At 45.1% G+C, this 21,233-nt stretch overlaps 1 protein-coding gene and 1 pseudogene across 3 annotated transcripts in view; one reads left to right on the forward strand and one right to left on the reverse strand.

Annotated features, from left to right (window-relative positions):
• DHX38 (DEAH-box helicase 38) overlaps positions 1–18,030 on the reverse strand; it is a 1,001,715-nt gene extending 983,685 nt beyond the window's left edge. Inside the window, exon 1 of one of the 3 annotated variants that reach the window (XM_069216597.1) lies at positions 17,901–18,030. The gene's annotated coding sequence lies outside the window, so the exon portion shown is untranslated. Of the gene's footprint in view, positions 1–17,752 lie in introns of all 3 variants that reach the window. The other 2 variants (XM_069216600.1, XM_069216598.1) reach the window with 2 other exon arrangements.
• A 407-nt stretch (positions 18,031–18,437) lies between these two features.
• LOC138267552 (heterogeneous nuclear ribonucleoprotein K pseudogene) lies at positions 18,438–20,327 on the forward strand (annotated as a pseudogene).
• Positions 20,328–21,233: the final 906 nt, after the last annotated feature.

Consider the following 21,233-nt stretch of genomic DNA (forward strand, 5'->3'; position numbering starts at 1 on the left):
TGTGCCCGAATCTAGATTTGACATTAACACTTCTACTAGTTAGTCCACTGGTCCAAGGCCTTTGAGTATCTGGCACCTGGGCTTAATTTCAATATCAACTCCTCTGGTGGTAGATGGATCGAGTGAGCACAAGAGCTCTCTCTTGCCAGATCATATGTTCTTAATGCGCATTTAAGGAAGTAATGTGAACCAAACCGATGCAATTATTTTACACCATATACATAAAAGTTTGTCATTCTTCCACTTAGTGTATTATTAGTGCTTTTTTTTGCTTTCCGGATTGCAAAAGGTAGTTTTTTCCAAGATCAATTCATTCTCTTTGATAAGCAGGGAAATTGTTGTATTTGACAGTTTTAAACAGTGCTTTATCTACTTAATTTCCTACGCCTCTAATTAAAGCAGATATGTTTATAATGTAGTTGGTTCCTTAAAATCTTTCCTTAGGAGGCACACCAAAAGGTGTCAATAATTGTTTTCCATAGCATATGACAGAACTTTACTGTTAGTTTTGAAATCCAGTATCAGTGATTTCAAGGCTGCACTACCACTCCCTCAGATTTGCAGATTAATCTATTGACCCACGTCACATTATTAGTCACATTTCAGCCTCAACCAATCCTGCTGTAATTACAGGTCTATAACTCACTGAGGGAATATTAAACTAAATTCAATTTGGGAAAATAATTATCAGCAAAATATGGAACAATGCTAAAATCATACACCTATTTGAAATATTTCCAAGTAAATATTATGGAAAATAAGTCAGCAATCCCGGGGTTTCCCCCAGTTTGAAGTATTTCTAGCTGGGTGTCTAGCTGAGATGCCGGTGAGGAGGGCATGCTGCTGGGAGGACTTCTCGAGCTGGTGGGGGCTGCAGGAATGTGCTTGAGGGACGGGGAACATGGCGGCCGGTTGAAGCGCTGACCGCGAACTCCCATCGGACGAGAGACGCGGACGAGAGACGCGACCTGCGACCCCTGACCTGGAAACGACGCGCTGAGAGCCGGAGCAGTCCCGCAGTTGGATCGACGCGCGAGAGGATCACCGCGGCCGTAGAGGGGCCCCCTTGTTGTGACGAGGAAGAGGTTTGGAGGAGAGACGCCGGGGAAGAGACTAGGGGAGAGACTGGGATTGTGCAGGGCTCCTAGACCGGCGCCCCGGGTGAGTCGTTCCTCTTGCCGGGAAGAGCTGTTGATGGCGTTTTTTTTTTTTTTTTTTTTTTCTCTCGGTGTTGAGGTTGACAGAGCTCCCTGCGTGAGAGATACACACTGATAAATCCAGATTGGTAGGAATACCATAAATCGTTAATTAACCTGAACATCGGATCTTTAAAAAACAATCGCAGGTTGAATCTGCATAGGATTTTTTTTTTTTTGTGAGCCTTTCTTTTTTTTTTTTTTTTTTTGAGACTTCTTCTGTCACCCACAGAGGTTTGATGTTAAACTCTCTTATCATTAACTTTGAGCATTGTCTCTTTGCTTTAAGAGTTATTCCAACGTTGTTTCTACTCCTTGAATTAGACCGAGTTGGGCATCACTGGGCATCATTTGCCTATCGGGCTTGGAGTAGCTATTTGAAGGACTCGGAAGGATCCTAGAAAATCCAGTCTCGGAATACGTTACTATTGGAGTGTACTTGTCTATATTGATCTCCCCGCCCCAGGTCGGGAGATTTAATTAAAAATCACGGCGAACAAGGAGGGGGGCGAAATTGCTTCGGCGAGAGGTGGTCAGGGGGTCCCCTGGAATCAAGCTTTAAATTCCAGTATTTGGGCTGAAGCAGTGAGGGGTGTGCGACGAGGGAGATCTTATACCTCTCGCTGTTCTCTTCGTGGGAGTTTACCGGAGACTCCGGGGCTTTCCACTAGGAGTAATTTGAACAGGAATAAGGTGGGAGGAGAACGTGATACCAGCAGAGCCTCTCGGTGCATGTCTCCAATCAAACGCCGCCCCAGGGTTGCACGGGCAGAGGTTAAAAACCTGGTTGGTGCAAGGACTTGTAAGCCCGGCCCCCTGGGTGTGAGTGATAAGCCCCAGGTTTATTCATCAGAGACTGTAGCAGTTACAAATCCTGGATATAAGACTCACGGCGAAGTCTCTTTAAAGGGGACTGATCAAATTTTGTCATCTGTGGGCCCTCCTATCCCTCTCTTGGGGGAAGGCCAACCTGAACTTCTGGGGAGGAGTGAATCACTGATCACAAGATATTTTCGGACTACTACCTTTCCATCGCAGGATATGGCAAATAGTCAACTAACCTCAGATGATTTAGAAATGTCAAATTTAGCTATGCGTTTGGCTAGGCGGTCGCCCCTAAATCCATTAGACAAGGATCTAGATGGACAGGGAGAGGATTCCTCTAAATTATCGGCTTTGTTAGAAGTGGAGAGCAACCCTCTCAGAGGTACAATGTCTTATGGTATGGACGTACAGGCCCTGCTAATCTCTCTTACTAAAGAGATTAGGGAAAAATGTGAGACATCAGAAAATAACCAAACAAGGATTCGGGAAGTATGTGAGGCTTTGGAAAATAAAATCACTTTGTTAACAGATCGGATGGGTAAACTCGAGACTGTGGTGGCGGCCCATGAGGAGCGGGTGGCAGCTCAATCTGAGGATATTTCACAATTAAAACGTGGAGAAAAGTTGTTACAGGACAAACTAGAGATTTTGGAAAATAACATGCGGAGAAATAATATCAGGCTTTTGGGTGTTCCTGAGGGATTGGAAGGGGAAGATATTAAGGGCTATGTGATTGCTTTGATAAAAGAGGTTATCCCAAATACAGCAGGGTTTAACCTGGAAGAGGATATTCAAAGAGTCCATCGTGACCCGTTCAAGAAAAATCCCGGGAGGAAGAATCCCAGGAGGATTCTGATAAATTTCAATACGTACTCTATCAAGGAAAAAATTCTGTCTGAAGCCCTTAAAGTTGGTGTTTTTTCCAAGGGGGATTGGGCCTTCAGGATAAGATCGGACTTGTCTAAAGCAACGTTAGATAGACAGTGGGAATTGGGAAATTTTATGCGCGAGCTTCGTTCTCTTGGGGCTACCGTACAGCTAAGGTTTCCGGCAGCACTCCGGATCATGTGGAAGAACAAAATGTATAACATGAGAGATCCGGGGGAGGTTAGCGCATTTATAGACCAGATTAAGGCATCACAATAAGATCTAGTGGAAGTATCTCGTCCGATGGGGAGTTCGAATTTAGGATAACAGGATGGTTATCCTAGTAGAATCAGGGAGGGTTCCCCAGGGTAGGGGGGTTGGGTGGGAGTTGGGGTTGGTGGAGGGGGTGGAAGGCACTGGGTGTGGGGGTTTGGGTTGGGTTAGGTGGGTTAGGTGGGTTGAAAGGATAAAAATAAGAAAGTCCTCATATGTTGTTTACCTAGGAGGGGGGTGCGCTGTGCTTATGACGTTTTCCTTTTCTCCTGACAGATATGTCTAAGTATGGGAATTTAAGATTGAAATTTCTTTCTTGGAATGTGAATGGTTTAAGAGTGGTAAGCAGGAGGAGGAAGATTTTTGAATATTTAAGATTGGCGGAAGAGGAGATTATCATATTGCAAGAAACTCATCTCCAACAAACAGAGTGGGAGACCTGGGTTAAACGGTTGAATTGGGTTTCTCTTAGCGTATGCTCCTCCCAAACTAGTGTGATAAAAGGCGTGGCAGTTCTCATCAAAAAATCCATAAAGCTTAGGATAGGATCGGTGCAAGTTGACCCTAGAGGGAGATGGGTAGTGGTAGAACTGTGCGTATGTGGTTATTGGGTCACGGTGGCAGGCTATTATGGACCTAACCTAGATGATCCCACACCATTTCAAGAGTTATTCAATATTTTACTTCTAGCTAGATATCCAGTGGTACTAGGCGGAGACTTCAACATTTTGTTAGACCCTGTACACGATAAGTCAACCCCTCGAGGTACGGATAACTCTCCTAAAATGAGGGCACAGGTGAAACAAGCCATGCAAGATTTAGGATTGGTAGACATATGGCACTGCAGAGGAGGCGAAGGAGACAGATATACATTTTACAATAAAAAATATGGGCATAGATCTAGAATAGATTTTTTTTTAATACATAAAAGTTTATGCCCAGAGGTCAGAAAGGTAGCCCACAATCCAGCTCACCTCTCAGATCATTCAGCTGTAAAATTACACTTGGATATCAGGGTCGTAAATAAAGGTATTAGATGTATAATTAATCGCGCTATACTATTAGACGACTCTATAGTAGAAGCATTAAAAAAAGACACAAGAGATTTCTTTCTTTTGAACCAAGGTACGGCAAGTTTATGGTGTGTTTGGGACGCCTTTAAGGCTTATATTAGAGGGAGGCTTATGAGCCTGGCAATATACAAACATCGTGAAGAAAAAGAGAAATTGGGAGATATGGAATTATCTCTAAAAACCTTGCAAGCTGCAATCCATAAAGCACGAGCAGAAGAGAAGGTCAATTTATTAGAGGACTTGATATGTCAAGAGGTTAATGTTCGGACTAAGCTAGAGGCTTTTTTGGAAAATCGCAGTAAGTTAAAATGGGAAGCTAGCCGATATGCTCACCATGAATATGGAGAAGGTTGCAGTAAGCTACTAGCATGGAAGGTTAAGTCAGACCTCTCTAAAAGATATATTTCAGCAGTCAAATCGGACAATACGATTTGTGTGGAGCAAGAAGAGATTGAGGGGGCATTTGTATCTTTTTTCCAAGACGTATACTCAGAAAGCCTGGTTAATTCAGACGAGTCGATTAGTGATTTTCTAGAAAAACTACACCTTCCAGCTCTAGAAGATTCTGAAAAGACCCTATTAAATTGTAAAATAAATGAGGCTGAGCTTATTGAAGGCATAAAAGCGTTAAAAAAAGGAAAGGCCGCTGGTCCAGACAATCTACCTAATTAATTGTACAAGGTCTTGGGGGAAGTTATTAGTCCTTTTTTATTAGAATTATTTAATTCTATGCTGGTTGAGGGGGCTCAGACGCCTAAATCCTGGAGAGAGGCTATAATTTGTCTAGTTTTAAAGCCAGGTAAGGATCCAATGTCTTGTGCATCTTACAGACCCATCTCCCTGTTGAATGCCGACTACAAACTTTATACAGGGATTTTAGCCAGGAGATTAGGGAGTGCCATAGGCAATCTGATTCATACGGATCAAAAGGGTTTTATGAAAGGGAGGTATCTCCAGGATGTAACACATGAGTTATTTGCTGCAATAGATCTGGCGGAACAAGAAAAGACCCCTCTGGCGATCCTGACTTTTGACGCAGCAAAGGCCTTCGATCGGGTCAATTGGTCTTTTTTGAGGTTAGTGCTGGAAAAAGGAGGCTTGGGATTTCCTTTTGTTAGGACAGTCAGGGAATTGTATAGATGCCCCTCAGCGAGAATTCTGGTCAACGGCCAGTTATCACAAGAATTTAGGATTTGGCGGGGTACGCGACAGGGATGTCCATTGTCTCCCTTGCTTTTTAACTTATATATTGAGCCTCTGGCAATTTCTCTTAGGTTAAGTAAGGAAATTACTCCATTTCAAAGTGGGGACTGGGAAAAAAAAGTAGCATTATATGCGGATGATCTTATGCTATATACCAAGGATGTTAGTTCTACCCTACTAGCGTTCAATACTTTGATGGAGCAATTTGGTAAACTTTCTGGTTACAGCGTAAACACAGAAAAGACAGAAATAATGTGTTGGAATTTGACTTATGCTTCTCCTTTAGTCAAACAAGAGATCAGATATTTGGGTATACGATTAACAAATGATCTAAATGAGGTACCTAAACTAAATTTTAACATAACATACAGAGAAACCAAAAAATTGCTAAAGACGTGGGCCGCTCTCCCTCTTTCCATAATTGGAAGATCCAACATTTTGAAGATGTGTATTCTCCCAAAATTCACCTTTTTATTCAACACTATTCCACTAGAGTTTAAGAACTGCTGGTTTAAAAAACTACAGGGGGATTTATCCTCGTTTGTATGGGCCTCTAAAGGAGTAAGGATCTCGTGGAAAAAGATGAGTAAAAAAAAAGAGTGGGGGGGCATTGCGTCTCCAGATTTCTTCAAGTATTATCTGGCATTTCAATTAAAAAACATTAGAAACCTATTGAATAAGAAGTCAGAATATGATCCGGCGTGGAAAGCATTAACGGCACACCTCGAGGAAAAAGCAGATCATTTTCTATATAAATTCGGCCATCCTAAGTACTTCAAGAAGGTACGCTTGAAGACACTCAGACATGCATGCAACATTTGGATGCACTTTCGGAAGGTGCTAGAGATACCCTATTTTTGCAGCTCTTCCCCCATTTGGGATTCACCTGGCACTCCTGAATGCCTCACTGATAAATTATCAATTCCTTTGAGAGTGAGTGGGATTGTAAGATGGGGCCAGATAATGGAAGGACCAGAACTGTTAAGCTGGTCGACACTTTATGAAGGGACTGGAGGGACAGTCTCCAAATTCAAGTATCTTCAGATAGCTAGTTGGGTTAAATCGCAACAAATAGGAGAAATAGGAAGGAATATATGGGAAGGGAAATTAAACCAGAAAATCATTAATAAGGAAGTTGCTCTGTGGTACCATGCTCTGTTGGAAGCAACAAGGGATGGGACATCCCTTCCCTTGTTGAAGTGGGGGGGGATCTTTCCAACTCTAGATGTGAAATCTTTATGGAATAGGTCCTGCTCAGAATTGTGGTTCACGACCAGCCCGGCAGAGTTGAAGAAAAACCATTTGTTCACACTTCATAGGGTTTACTGGACGCCGGCCAGATTAACAGCTATCGGGAAAACTCAGAAAAACTGTCCGAGGTGTGGTGACGATAAGGCAAACGATATACACATGTTTTGGCAATGTTCAAAGTTGTGGGAATATTGGGAGGAGATAGGAAACACTTTAAAGATAATATTTAATGTGAACGTAAAATTGGATCTTTCTATGGTGGTGTTTGGGGTCAGTGAACAGGGTATGAATTATCAAAAATTGTCAGCACATCAGGAGCACCTGTTGTTTGTATTAATACTTTTGGCTAGACGAGAAATTTGTCGTAAATGGGTTGACCCCTTTCCCCCCCGTTCTAAGGATTGGCAAATATCTGTAAATCGAATGTGCATAATGGAACAACGAGGTCCCCTTTCTAGAAGGGATAACTTCTGGATGAACTGGGAAAATGTCTACCAATAGTATATTACTGTTTTGCTGTCTGGTCTCCTCCTCGTGCAACTTAAGTCCAATGATTAGTACTCCCCTTACCCAATACTGGGCGATGCTTTGGTTATGACTAGGTTTCATAGAAAATAGTATATCCTGGTTGATGGCATACGATTGGGAGAATAATAAAACGTAGACCAAACGGGACGACCCAAGGGTTACGTTTCCCCCGTCCGGTACCATTTTTCCTCTACCAAAGCATGGGTGATAATTATGAGGACGAAAAGAAAAAAAAAAAAAAAAAAAAACAAGTCAGCAATCCCTCTTTGGGCCTCCTCCAAGCACCTTTAGCAGCTTTTTCTAAAACAACATAAAATCATCAAATACACAAAACGTTTACCTGTGCATATTATGTCATGTATAAACGTAAACTCATTAATTCAGTGTTTTATATGCAGTAGATACTATATTCATTAACAGTAATAGGGAAGCCTTTCAAATCCAACACGCCCCATTATTAAAACACATCTATGTTTTACATACTGGAGTTAACTTGATCGATCACAAAGCATTCAGGCATGCCAAAAATATCAGAGTCTTAGGGCTTCATCACAAGTGTGTCAATTTAAGGACCACCACACTTGCATTGACGGTCAGACTGCCTATTAGAAATTGAGTTTCTGGTTGGCTAGGGTATGCACCTCAGCCAGGCAGAACCCACTACTCTAGCCAGGGCAAGGGAGCTACACATCCAAGCTAACCTCTGCTCACCTCATTGGTAGCTTGGCATGAGCAGTCAGGCTTATCCCAGAGGCACTGTGTAAAGCATTTGCAAAACTCACACAACACAATAAATACACCACAAATGACACACATATTACATAAAAATAAACTGTATTGCATAAAACATAATTAGACCAAACACAACCTGTATCAGTAATACCCTGCTGCACAAGCAGCTGTCAAAACATCACACGTTACTAGTACTCTGTAACAATAAGCAGTAGTCAGGTAAACATATAGGTACTGGTATTCTGCAACACAAGCAGTAGTCAGGTCATCAATATTACCAAGAATGCACATGTCAGAATAAACATAAGATCAGAGGTACCAAGACCCCATTGTGACTGCACATAAGACAAAATATTCCCAGGAGAGCCCATAAAAGGGAAACATCTCCTTTTAGCATATGTCAGAAACCCACTATGACCTGCTCAGGATAATCACATTATCAGAGAGGCCAAGAAGCTCCAAGTTGCTCATGTCATAAATAGTACACCGCCCACCACTGCAGGCAATGTAGATCCTGAAATGCTAGTTAGCACAGCAAGAAAGAAATGACATGACAAATTAGAGCAGGGACACAGGGATGTCACTTAGGTTATAAAGTACTCTCAAAAAAGACCAACAGGAAACCTCAACGCGTCTGCACTTCCTTTGTACGTTATGCGGTGATTAAAAGCGCCCACCACAAACAACCCAGGATCTCCTGCGCTCCTATCACTGGAAATGCAGTACTGTCAAATAGCTCTAACAAGATTGGGGACCTTCGTCAAGGATCACCACCCTCTCCTACTGGAATACAGAGTGTGAGACTCACTGAGTCAGCGCCCCTGCCCGGTACGCTTTACCTAAAGATGGAAGGGGGGGGGGGGTGTCAAACACCAAAGAACTCTGCGGGAGACCTCACCCAGACCCCTGCACCTACTGCAGTCGGGGAAGCTGCCCGTTAATGTGCGAGCGGCTGCCGGGCAAGGAGGACTGTCCGCAATGCTGCAGCGCATCTTCAGCCCTCCTGAACCACTGAATTAGAAGGCCCGAACGTCCAAGCCTCCAGACAGGCCTGCCCTCAACCACAACACCTAAAGCCTGCACCCGGCAAGGTGCGTGATTTCCCCACGGGGGAATCCTCTGAGGCAGCTGCCCATGTCTACTCAGTGCAGCTGCCGAATCTCAGCCACCTTGGGTCAGGGCAAGTGCAGTGCTGACTTAAGCCTCAAGGCCAGCTGCGTACCCTCGTCAACTCCGGGCCCTGTAGTGCCAGCTCCTCATGGAGGTACACAGTGCAGCCCCACTCCAGGCTCCCACGACAGGAGGGGGTGACTGCTTGGTCCCCGGGGGCACTGATGGAGCGCGCCTCATCTGCGCTCGGTGGAAGCCCACAGGAACCACTGCAGGATTCCTCTTTCTTCACCCACCTCTCCTCGGGAACGGGGGTGACGTCCACAGGGTGATGCAGGGGCACTTCCTTGCACCAAAGAGGACAAAAGTAAAGCACTCTTCACACCGTTTGGAATGCAAGAAAAATAAAGCGCTCTTTATGCGCTTCGAATGCAAGGGTAAAGCGCTTCTTTCTTTTAGAAGTTGACTGTGGGGGGCAGGGAGCACACCACACAGACCCTGGAGACAACAATCGGGCACAGGGCTGGAGGGTCCCTAGCAAGCAAGCCAGCACATGGGGTAAGAAGGCAGTGGCAGTTCCTCTCAGTGACCTAGCAGGTCAGCACAACAGCAGCACAGTCCCAAGGCGGTACCTTGCAAGTCCTTCCCAAACATCCAGTGCCCAGTCCACTAGTGTCCAATATTGTGAGGGACAGCCTCCTATACTTATACTCATTTTGGGCAGCCTCCACAAAAGAGGAGAGGGAGTTCCAACCAGCACTAACCGGTTCCAGGAATGTCCGCTCTCACCTCCAGCACTGGCGCCAGACATCAGTGGGGGGTAAACAAGCCCGTTGTGTCAGGCCAGGGCACAGCCTTTACAGGTGCAGCTGTGCCCCGCCTCTACCTCTCCCCTCTCCCAGCCCAGGAAGTCCCTTTAGTATGCAGATGTACTCTTGTGACACCTCCACCCTCCCTGTGTCCAAGCTGTCTGAAAAGTATGCATAAAGTCCAGCTGTCACTCTGCCCCAGACGTAGTTTGGAGGTTATCTGCAAATCGCCAGAGTCTCAAGCACAGAGAAATGTTCACTTTCTAAATGAGGCATATCTATAATGGCACAAAAAAAAAAAAAAATCCACCCACACCAGTAAGCGGCATTTCTCAATACCATGACAACCATACCACACATGCCTATGCACCCCTCATGGATCAGACAATACCACTTAGACATATATTAGGGTATTTCCAATGCAATCCTGTGAGAGGAGCAGCGCTCACAGTAGTAAGAAACTACATGGGCTGTTTGTCAAAACTAGGACATGTAGTACATAAAGACATATATCCCACCTTTTACATACACAGTACCCTGCCCAAAGGGCTAGCAAGGGCTGTCCTTAGGGGTGACATATGTAGTAGAAGGGGGATTTCCAGGCCTGGCAAGAAAATTTAGTTGCCGAGTCCTTGTGGTAGTAAACTGTGCACACAGGCTCTGTGGTAGTAGGCCTGGGACCGGTTTGAAGGGCTACTTCTGTGGGTGGCGCAAGCTGCACTGTAGGTCCACTATTAGCATTTAATTTACAGGCCCTGGGTGTAGGAATACCACTGTACATGCACTTTAGCACTGATCAGCTGTGGTAAAGTGCTCAGAGTCCTAACATCAACAAAAAGGTGTCAGAAAAAACAGGAGTAAGGTAAAATGTTTTGGGTTGCCCCTGTAAAAAGAGCCACATCCAACACCCCTGCACTCCGGGCAGTCCAACTGCCCAATTACAACTCTGCCGGGCAAACCCGCCAGGGGACCACCGTCCACCGGTAACATGGCATGACAGCACTCAGTAGTACTCAGCCAGGGTAGCGCTGAACTCAATGCCACCTGGCTGATTACAACTCCCCTCACCGCCAGCCTTTCCATATCGTCTGACCGGCATGGAAAGGCAGGTGTTACGGGTGTGCTGGAAGTCACGGGGGCTGCACTGCTTATGCCCATGGCATGGGCAGTGCAGGGGGCCCTCTGCCCAGCACCATCGGGCAGCACTCGGCTCCTTTAAGGGAGTATTTTGTAGCACTGTTCTTGCCAGTCTGACTGGAGGGAACATTGTAATAGGGCAGGGGGGAACGCCACAGCCATGGCGGTGGCCTCCTTCCTGCAGGTTTGGTGGTCTCGCTGTGGGACCTCGAAACTTGTAATAAGTATTCCCATTGAACTTCAGACCTTAACACATCTGTGGTGTATTCTGGTCACCCATTTTACCTAACATAACAATTGATTATCTATTAATGAAGATAAAGATTGTGAGAGCAAATACAAATTTGTGTCATAGACGTTTGGGTAAACAGGGGAAGAAATTTAACAACCACCGTGAACCACATCTAAGCACTAATAGCAAAAATCATCTGCCTTCTGGCAGATCGGACTTCTTGTACTGACTGTGCTTTTGGTCATTATGATAATGGTCATTTTCCCATCCAAGACTCTATGGCAAATGGACTCTCTGTAAAACATTGTTGTGCTTTGCACTGCTGATGCCCCAACTCAGTGTGGCTTTGTAGAAGAGACTGGGACTAATCTGAAAGATTATATTCTCCTGTCGTAATCTAAAGCTCCTTCAAGCACCAAGCACGTCTTCCCAACAGGCAGACAATTAAGTGTAGGTCCAAGTCCTTATGGTTTAAAATCAATGACAGCAAAATATTCACTAACACACACAAGCTCGAAAGGCACTTCCTTGACTTTCAAATAAAGCCTTTCAAAAGCATCTGCCTAAAAGCAGCTCTTGCTTTAAGCTGTACAAGAAATAGGGCATGCAATAGACACATCGGTGCATGTTTTAGATAGAGGATCGTCACTTTACAAGCAAAGAAAAAAGGCTAGGTCTTAACTAATTGATACACACGGTAGGAAGCTGGCTCTTTATATAGTGGACCAAAATGGAGGTACGGTGTGCAAAGAGTCCATGCAACCCCCAGACACATCACAGAGGCACAAATGACAACCCAAATGCTCTCTTTTTCAGTAGTGTGGTCTAGCAGTTTGGCATATCAGAGGGTAGGGCTAAGCATGTAAGGAACACACTCATGCAGTAAGTGAGACACACACTCAGAGAAATCCAACACCAATTTATAAAAATACACATACTTTTATGTAAACGTTGATACCAAGATCACCGGAATTAGGTGAGTACTTTTTGAGTTATGAATTTTTATAGCTGGCACAGAGTAATTTTTGGAGTTGTAATGTTATCGTATGGAGAAAAACATATACTGCATACTGGTACTTAGCAGCAATTTACAGGACTGTTTTTCTGGACTTGAGGTGAGTACAGGGCAAGGTCCTAAGCCACACCAACAAGGTCACCTCAGGGAGCTTTAGTGCATCCGAGTGCAGAGGTGGGTAATGGCACTGGGTGTCCCATTCAAGTCTATGAGGATCATTCTGGTTACGAAGTTGCTGCAGGGATGAACAGGATGGACGGTCTAGGGGAGCCCACAGGCTTCTTGACCCTTGAGGTCCTCAGTCATGTGGGGACACTGTTGGTCCACCTCTCCTCGGGCCGCAGGGCACGGGTGTAGGTGTCTTCCGGTGTAGGGTCCAGCACTGGAGCTCCTCACAGATACAGGGGGGGCCGCAAAAACACGCCCCAAGTGTGGGCTGGGGGAGATATGGGGACACCCTTGGTTCTTCTCTTCTGGGTCCGGGGCGGACGGGTGCAGGGGTGTCGTAGAGCATCAGGCTTTGCCTCCTGATCACTCCTGGTTGCAGGGGGTCTGTAGAAACAGGCTGCAGACACTGGGGTGCAATTCACACTGGGTAAACAAAGGGCAGGCTTCTCTTCTGGAGGGCCTGGGGACCACTCTAACACAGTTGGCCCACTTCACCACAGGCTAAGTGGCTCGGGTGCAGTAGCGATGGTTCAGCATCAGGTTTTTGGCAGTCCCGGTCCTCTCAGGGTTTTCTTGGGTGCCTGAGGATGCAGGTGAGCAGCTCCTCTACTCCAAGGAGTTCCTCCTGGCAATTTGTGGAGCACTGGCAGCTCTCCCAGTTTCTTGGAGGCTGCAGCAGCAGGACAGGTCCGTTGCTCCTCGAGGATCGGGTGCAGCAGACAGGCCGGTAGGGTTGGCATCAAGTCAGTCATGATCCTTGGTTCGCGGGTTCAGCAGACCTCTCACCCACTTCCTCTTTTGTGTCCAGTGAAGATCTGAGGATATGGTATGAGGAGGTCCCATACATACTCAATTTAGGGGGTGTTAAGGGAAGAGAAAGGTAGTAGCCAATGGGCTACTTACCCTCGGGGTCACTACACCCCCTAGATGACCACTTCCTGTGGGAAGTAGGCATCACTCTGTCCAAAGTTCCTAAATTCCACCACGTGCAAGATGGCAGATTTTCTACAGTCATGTCCACTTCAAGATGGCCACCTTAGAGGTGTTCCCAGTCTGGAATTGTGACACCTCCTGCCTAGCTAATTTTCCTGCTTGTCCAGGTGCCAGATGGGCCCTGAGGTAGGGGATTAGCATCTTCCTCTGAGGAATGCCAGTTCTGCATATCTAAGGTGGTGAGCTTTTTTGAAGCTCCTGCCTTGGAAGCAGGTCATCCTCTGGGTAACACCCCAGCCCAGACAGGCCTTTGTTTTCTGACTTCTCAAGAGCAGAGGCTCCTAACATGGGAGGGCAGAGGTGTGTCTGCTGGTGGCAGCTGGCCAGAACTGGTCAGCGAGCTCACCAGCAGTTGGTATGTTTTTCAGGGGGCACCTCTAAGGTGGCCTCTGAGTGTATTTATTAATAAAGCCATCACTGAATCAGTGAGGGTTCAATGATATGAAATGTCTGATAAACATCCCTAGGTTCAGAGAAGCCATTGTGTAACCGAGGAACTTGTAGTGACCAGTGTCCAGTACATGTATTTAAAATGGCTTCCCTGTACACTTACTATTTCTAAGAATCGACAAAGGCATAGTAGGGGCATATTTGCTCATGCATATATGCCCTCACTTGTAATATAATGCACCCTGCCTTAGGGCTGAAGGCCTGCTGAAAGGGTGAATTACATGATATTACAAGCAGTGTTCTAGGGGACATGGCACACAAGTGTGTGCCACGTCGTGTTTTCAGTTTTGGGAGCACCTGGTCATGCAGCCTGCAGTGGCTGTCTGCATAAGGTTGGTGCTGGATCTCACAGAAGCAAAAAGAACAGATCAGATGATGGACGGAATGCTGAACAATGCAAACATTCACCCCCAGTCGCAAAGTTCTGCATTTAATCTATCGTTTTTTTGCCCAACACGCCACCACAGTTTGGACCCATCCATGTGCAAATCAGTCTTGACCCTGTTCCCCCATGGGAGCAGTCAAGCCTGAACTACCACGCCAGGTCCTCTCTGGACTGGACACAAGCATCCTGGGACCATTTTTAGGGTATCACCCTCCTTCAGCCAGGCTATCTTGAATCCAAGGCCCAGTGAGCACGGGACTCACACCTGGGCATACCCTTACCACTTAGGGCAACACAAGCAAAAAGAACAGAGGACCATGGGGATCATCATCTGTTCTTTTTGCTTTTGTCTCCCTCAGTGTGGCACAAGTTGTGCTGCAGCTCTGGAGGGCCCTCTTCAGTACCCAGGCCTTAGGTACCAGGGGTTATATTTACTAGGGGCTTACAGGGAGCTGAAGGGCCTGGTCACTTTGGGGTCAAGTGACATGGTGTCTTGTTTTAAGGAAGATACGCTGGAACTGGGGACCTGGTTAGCAAGCACCCAGTGCACTTCAGTCAAAGTTGCATCTAAAAACCAGGCAAAAAGTGGGGGAGGAAAATTGCAACCAGAACCCAGCTCCCTACAACATGTAAAAGAAGATACATTGGAGAAGGAAAACCCATCTTTTTTCTAATCAACTGGGTTTTACAAAAAATAAAACCATGTAACAGATCCAAGAAACCGTTTATACTAGTGCAATATGCCATATGATGTGTTGATTCAAGTTAGAAATCTACTAATAGTGACAACTACTAGAAGTGTCACAAGTGTGTGCAAATGTCCCCTTATCACATGGAAAATGCAAATGGCTGATCGATGCATGCAACGGCAAACAAACAAAGTCACTATTCTAGTCTATTAAGGGACTAAGGACCAACTTTGCCTGGAAGAAAATTGGGCGACTGACCAATATTAACAGGCTGCAATCACATATAAGCAACCGAGGAGGCAAAGAAAGAAGTAATTGATGTACCACTCAATTAGTTAACAAAAACTGCCCCTTGTCCTTCAGTATTTAATTAAACCCTGTGGAAAATCAAAGATAACCAAGTGATCATATTGCTAAAATAAAAAATAAAATCACATTTAAGCAGCACTGCTTTTCTGGTCTAAAAGAGAAATGAGGAGATGCAGATGAGGGGATTATCAGGTAGTGATCAAGTCAAAGCGCTTAAAACATTAATACTCCTTTCCCAAAAAAGAGGAACTTATGGCCATCTCTGCATGAACACGGTTTTCCAATAATTACTCTAAACTTAACAAACATTTGTATTTGTACCTGTTCTAATACAATCAGTTCATATTTGGAATCACCTCAGCTATACGACTGTAAACCACACAAAATGAAATAAACAAAAGGCATCTCCTGAAAAGCACACAGTTAAAGCCACAACTGGAGTAGGTAAATTAAGAGCAGTTGTTTGTCAGAGTGACATCAATCACTTAAAGCAAATCCAGAGAAAAATAAACCCTGAAATGCTTGATCCCTAGCCTGTCAAGTTGCACATCAGTCTACCAAGATATTGCAATATTTGCTGTCAAACTAGAAGACCAAGGGCCACATGAGCTAGTAAAGAGAGGCATTATGAGACAGAAGGTGCCATGTTTGCATCCTTTATGACTGCCCGGTCGAGGAGTCTAGTCCTCCACACATCTAAATCTAGGCCACTTTGACAGATCTGGGGCCACAGAGATCATGAAAAAGTTTCCATTGTCACAATTCGCTGCTTACAATCTTCAGTACCAAAAAGGCAATGATGTTATATGATAACAAAGATATGTCATGTCTCTCTCAGTGGCAGATTACCAAAATGCACAAAAATCATGGAAATAAAGACATGCCCAGGGCTACAGTGCTGGAGGATACATTAGTCTATTGTGTAAGGCATTCTCCCAGAACAAGCAGTGGCTGTGCAACATCTTTGCCATCCATGTTAATAGAACGTCAGTACTGTGGCTTTCTCTTCACGGGTTATGCAGGTGAGATAGAATGCAATGTCCAGTCTTATGTTATCCAGTAGGTATGTCCCTCTGTACAGATATTCTCAATGGCATGGCCTCCCGCATGCCATCCAACAGAGACATACTTGTGTTACTATGTATGTGAAATCATCTCATCCAGCACAGTGCAAAATGCAAGCGGCCTCCCAGACCAGAAAGCAGACACACAGTGGAGGGGTCCTCCTTGTTCGGTTCCTCCACATAATTCATATAACAGATTACAGCACATGGCACCGCCTGAATCATATACAGAAATACTGTTTTGCCCAGTGAAAGTTACACACTGGCTGAACGCTCTCTACTAGGGCAACAAGAGGATTTAATTAACTGCCTTTCCCTTGTGATTTAGGAGTTATTCAGACTGTTGAAATCCGCCATATTGATCGTATGTTGTCTACCAATCCTAGGTCAACTCAGAGCCCCCTTTTTCCCCAGGTCATGCAAAATCAAGATAGTGGCTGCCCTGCGTCAAAGTAAGCAGGGAAAATATTCAAAATTAATTAAAAATGATTAAAATAAAATAAAATCTAACTCTGGGGAATATATGGTGTAGAAATACACTAAATTAGTAATTTAGGCAGATGCTCAGGTTCAATATGGAAAATATATTATCCACAGGTAGGAAAAAAAGGTTAATGTATTCAGAGCTGCTACTTCTACCTAATGAAGAAAGTGCGGGGGCGTGTTTGCTTTCTTTGCAAATAGTTTTACACGGGTATGAGTGCCACATCTAGACAGACCAGGTACAGCCATACTCAGAATTTGAGAAATACGGTCTGGTATTAGAGAGGGAGGCCAACCCAACCGCCAATTTTGCAAGCGTCGAGTGAAGTTTTAGGTAATTTAGTCACAAAACCACAGCAAGTCATAACGCTGATTTAGAATGCCAGTCATCTCGAAGTGTAATGTGTAGAGTATAGTTAGTGCGTCAAAGAGATCTCAAGCAGGGAGGTGCGCTTGCCTTCTCACGGGTCACACTGCAGGTGTATAGTGTAGCGACTTGCAAGGGAAACAAGCACACTCCTATACCGGCTTATGCACCAGTATCTAATCCTCACCGGATATTCACACCCACCAATTTACAGTCATTTTGAAAGGCTCACCCTCCTTATGATGACGTTCATTCATTTAACATTAACATGCCTCCAGACTCTTGTTGCCCTCCGTACGAATCAACACCAGCCTCCCAAAAATAGTTGTATTTAGCTCACAATAACTGGATCGCTCTAAGTTTCAGACTTCACTCTCATTTACGCGCCAACAGGTTGCCAGGTGTGCATATAACAAAAGCCCGAAACTCAATTTATTTCCAGCGTATTCGTCAATAGATACTGTTACCCAGCAAGACAGCGTTTCCCCAGTTTATACCATCATCAGCGAAGTTCTCGCTTTTACAATACGAAAAGTATAACCAAGCTCCTGCAACTAGTCCACGTACTAATCCACGTAATATTCTCCTCATACCTAGCAGCTGCAGCTCCAAAGCCAGCAGCCGCCTGCTGTTGCTCCCCTGCGCCCGGCTTTGACCGGGGCACTCGTTTCTCCCAGATATTCTCGTTAACCCCTATTAACGACTTCACTACCGGGCAGGGGTGCTTACCACCAGCCTTACCTATAGCCGGCTGGGGCCTGGACACTGCGCGCAGCCATCCCACCATGCCCCGCGCACGCTTTCTCAACTAACTTTATTGTCCTTCAGCAAAGCGAACACAACAGCGGATGTCCGAAATGTGTCACCGTTTGATCGATTCAAAAGACACAGCAGGCCTAGTGAACACCAGCCACCGAATGACATCACAAGCGGCTTCCATCTTGAAGCTATGCAAGGATAAGTTTAGTTTGCCGACGCTATTTACAATACACATAAACAACAGTATCTATAATGGAAAAAAGAACATAAACATCTTAATTATTTACTGATAGTTTTGTTTCCACAGGAAGCACGATTGCTTACATTTAACTTCAATGAAATTCGCCATTTTAATATTTTATAAAGTTGCGCAAGCTACGTTTGGGTTAAGCAACCATTCAATTTAAAGCTTCACGCTGAGCATTATTGGTTTTGATGAATAATAAAAAAAAAATGTTTTTTAAAATGGCTGCCAAGATCGCGTGTGTAACGGGTCAAGTTCCCATAATCCTTAGCGTTGTCGTCTGTCTTCTATCCTAACGTTCAGGCCTGGGTCTTTGTCTGACTTTCCGTGAGCGGCTTCCTGTTCCTGCTTCTTTCGTCGACGAGAACGCACGATCCCGCGCTGGTTTGTGTGCGTTGCAGAAGGCCGCGTTTGCCGAAAAACAGCATTTGTGTTCAAAATGGAGAGCGAGACCGAGCACGAGGTGGAATTCAACAGCGCCGAAACAAACGGCAAGCGTCCAGCGGCCGAGAAGAATGAGGAACAGGCGCCAAAGAGGTCCCGCAGCACGGGCGAAAAAATAGACGTGCGCATCCTCCTCCAGAGCAAGAACGCAGGGGCCGTGATTGGAAAAGGCGGCAAGAATATCACGGCGCTGCGGTCAGATTTCAAGGCCAACATTTCCGTAGCTGGGTACCAGGGGCCCGACCGCATACTGAGCATCAGCGCCGACAAAGACGCCATTGGAGACATATTAAAGAAAATCATCCCCACGTTTACCTTCAACACACAGCCCCAGGGCTACAAAGGAAGCGACCTCGACTGTGAACTGAGACTGTTGATTCACCAGAGCTTGGTGGGCGGCATTATTGGAGTAAAAGGTGCAAAAATTAAGGAGCTCCGAGAGAGCACTCAAACCACCCTCACGGTTTTCCGAGAATGTTGCCCTCACTCAACCGACCGAGTTGTTTTAATTGGGGGAAAACGCGAGCGAGTTATTGAGGGGGTCAAAGTAATCCTCGACCTCATATCTGAGACCCCAATCAAAGGTCATTCGCAGCCGTACGAGCCAGACTACTACGACGACACTTACGATTATGGGGGATTCGGAATGATGTATGACGACTATGAAGAACGCCCTATGAGCTACCCAGTCCAACGGAGGGGCGATTATGACCGCATGCCACCAAGCCGAAGCGGGCGCCCCATGTATTCTTCAAGAAGAGATTACGACGACTACGATGATTATTATGACATGAGTCCCCGCAGAGGGCCTCCCGTTTCCTCCCGGCCTCGGTGGTAGTAGAGCCTGCGATCACCCTCTCCCACCATCTCCTGCTGCCAGAGGTGGTGGCTAAAGAGGACGGCCTGAGGGATGTGGCGCAATGTCTTCTCATACTAAGAAGTTGGGCGATCTGGCAAATATCATACGAAGGGTGCATCTGGATTTGCAGGACGTGGTTTATATGGTAATAAGGGTGGTTTTGCCACCTTTACAGGAGTAACCGTTAACAGAATTAGTCTGAATCTGTAGGCGATCGAGATCCTGGGATGAAACAACGCCTTCAAAAACATGCAGAATTCCATCAAAGTAAACTAAATGATATGAAGATTGGGGGATTACCATCATAGGCACGCGACCTGATACGGACTGCACAGTGTACTCTCAGCAGAACAGTGCGAAGCAGTATTTTGAAGATTTTTGTGATGGGTTTTTATTTTTAAAGAATTGAGAGACAATTGCTCGATGGTTCTAATGTGTACCGTGGCTCTACAACCAGGACACTTCCTGCTGCAGTTAAGGTGACCAGGGGAAGGGGACTGTCCAGTGAGCAGTACTGATATTAGTTCATTTTTACATTTGTGGCAGTTTGCTTTAAAACGAAAACTAGTTTTTCTATTCTCACAAATAAATTTCATTTGAATGAAAAAGTGCTGCTGTGGCTGCTGTTCTGCATTTTATAAATCGCGTGCTTGCCTGGCATAAAACGCATTGTGCTAGGCGGTGTATAACTGTATACTGTAAGTCAGCGTTAGATTGTGAGCTCTGTGTGTAGTTATTCTTCTCGGTGAGTACTTGAATACACGTTAATTTTCTTAAGTTTGAATCTGAATAAATCGCCATTATGTACACTAAAGGATTGATAACCCTCCGTTTTGTAATATTTATATTAAATAATACTTATTTGAAAGGCTCTGTCAATTACAAACGGTCACAAAATGTTGGGTGGATATGGCCTCAATCTACAGCGTGACGATGGTTATCTTAAACTCGGATTTTAGGCCTGACCTGTTCTTTAAAAAAAAAAAAATGCCGTACATCTGATTTCGTCTAAGAGGGGGTCTGCTGCGTTTTTTGATATGCCGGATAGGGCCCCAACAAATAGTCTTGTAAACTAGTAGCATCACCGGCCATAATCAACTCCCATAATAAATTGCATCGCCACGCTACTGCACCAATGTGTGTGGAGGACGTCCCCACATTTTCCTGAACGTAAAGGTTGTTTGTGCTATTCATCTGTGCTTGCAAGGGTGGTGTATGTTTTGTTGTTCGTTGATGTGCGTTAGTTAAAACTTATTTCTGCAAACTCGCAGAACAAGCTCTTTGGGTAGGCCCATGTTGTGCAGAAGTAATCCACGTCTAGAGGATGCGTGCCTGATGTGATAGAAGCCAGAGATTTGGTCTTTGCACTACAATAAACTGAGTCTGTGATACACTTGCTCCAATTATAATGGTTATTAAGGACACCTTTATTTTCTCTGACAAATGGCCCCTTGCATGTTTGCTTTGGTTACCTAGCTGCACATGCAAAAAAAATATTAGCGTAAACCACATGTGCAAGTGTAATTTACTATTTATTACCACTGTTAAGGAGGGACCTCAAGCCCCACAAAAGGCATCGCACCGACTCGTACGCCCTCCTTTCACACCATGGTTGAAACAAATATCCATATGTATATCTCATGTATGTGGAAATAAATATGGTCCAATAAAATTTAGTTTGGCATTTATTACTACAGCGTAATGACCAATCTTTTAGCGGAGCTGGATCTTCTGGGCGTAGATCACAGGCTGGATCATCACGGCTTCA

Source organism: Pleurodeles waltl, chromosome 12, assembly GCF_031143425.1.
Source record: "Pleurodeles waltl isolate 20211129_DDA chromosome 12, aPleWal1.hap1.20221129, whole genome shotgun sequence".
Classification (NCBI taxonomy): Eukaryota; Metazoa; Chordata; class Amphibia; order Caudata; family Salamandridae; genus Pleurodeles; species Pleurodeles waltl.